The sequence below is a fragment of the Seriola lalandi genome, unplaced genomic scaffold (genome assembly GCF_002814215.2).
Source record: "Seriola lalandi dorsalis isolate HSWRI2012SDOR001 ecotype SW California unplaced genomic scaffold, Sedor1 jcf7180002054885, whole genome shotgun sequence".
In the NCBI taxonomy this organism is placed as follows: Eukaryota; Metazoa; Chordata; class Actinopteri; order Carangiformes; family Carangidae; genus Seriola; species Seriola lalandi.
Genome location: NW_019525437.1, coordinates 2,870,243 through 2,871,379, shown reverse-complemented (window position 1 = coordinate 2,871,379; position 1,137 = coordinate 2,870,243). Strand labels below are relative to the sequence as shown.

Below are 1,137 nucleotides of genomic sequence, written 5' to 3'. Positions count from 1 at the left end.
AGAAGGCACAGATGTATTAGATATATGACCACACCACAGAGGGAAAATAATTGTAAATTGTACTAATATCAAGATTGTAGCCTTGGTTTCGTCTTTGGATGAGACACTTTTTATCAGATTGCCACTTGTTCTCTATCTCTTTACTTTAATTCATATGCACACATATGCACATGCAATTGAACATGTGTTTCCTGATATAACTTGCTTAAAACTGAACTTGTGTAATGATTCTTTGTATGATTTTAAACAGATATATTGTCTAGAAACTAACCATAATCTTGATGTGATTGATTTTCAAGAAAATGTTACAAGACAATAAATGTGTGAAACCTTGAAGTGGTGAGCTCCTATGTTTGAACCAAGCATCAACCTCTGAGGCTTAAAATGAAACCAACTGAAGAACCAAAAACAGCAGTTACTCTAATGGCCACTAGAGTCTGGCTCCAACAGTGAGTCAGTCCCCATAGACTCCCATGTTAAAACATTCAACTTCACAGCAGTAATAAATGTGTTTACAGCCGGGTACTAAAATCAGTTCTGGTCTCTAGAGCTAATTTCCTCCTTCATGAAAACTGTTTATATTTTATTAAGGTTTAAAGTTCTGCATATTTGAAGGCACGGCCACTTTGAGTAACAGGTGGGTGAGCATATGCTTGCCACAAACTGGCATGGTCCTCTTTCTCCATTTTTGGATTAACTTGGAGTTAGTTGGAGTCAGGCACTGCCAAGATGGCAACAGTGGAGCAGCTCACTCCGAGCTTCAAAACCCCTGCTGTGAGCCATGTTTAAATCTCAGCTGAGATTCAGCAGCTCTGTTGAGTGTTGTTCAATACTACCATGCATCATGGACACTGCAGCATTATAATAGCAATCCACCAAGGTACGAGCATGCCTGGTTTTTAAAGGGAATGAGATGATACTCTGCACTCTTGCACTGCATTTTTTCCACCAGTAAATTAGCAAAAGTGGACATGGACACACTCAAAATGTACTCACTCCATTTGCTATAATGTTAAATAGAGCCTGTTATGTGTCTGTGAAACTCATTAAAAGCGGCACAGAGGCATTGAATAGGAAATATTTCTCAGCTAATTTCAAAGATCAATGTTTGGATTAATCACAGAACAGAGCTCAGCT

The 1,137-nt window shown here is 38.5% G+C and overlaps 1 protein-coding gene across 1 annotated transcript in view; it reads left to right on the top strand.

The window, feature by feature from the left end:
• Positions 1-1,137, top strand: part of LOC111671691 (urokinase plasminogen activator surface receptor-like) — a 3,665-nt gene that overhangs the window by 1,621 nt on the left and 907 nt on the right. The window lies entirely within an intron of this gene.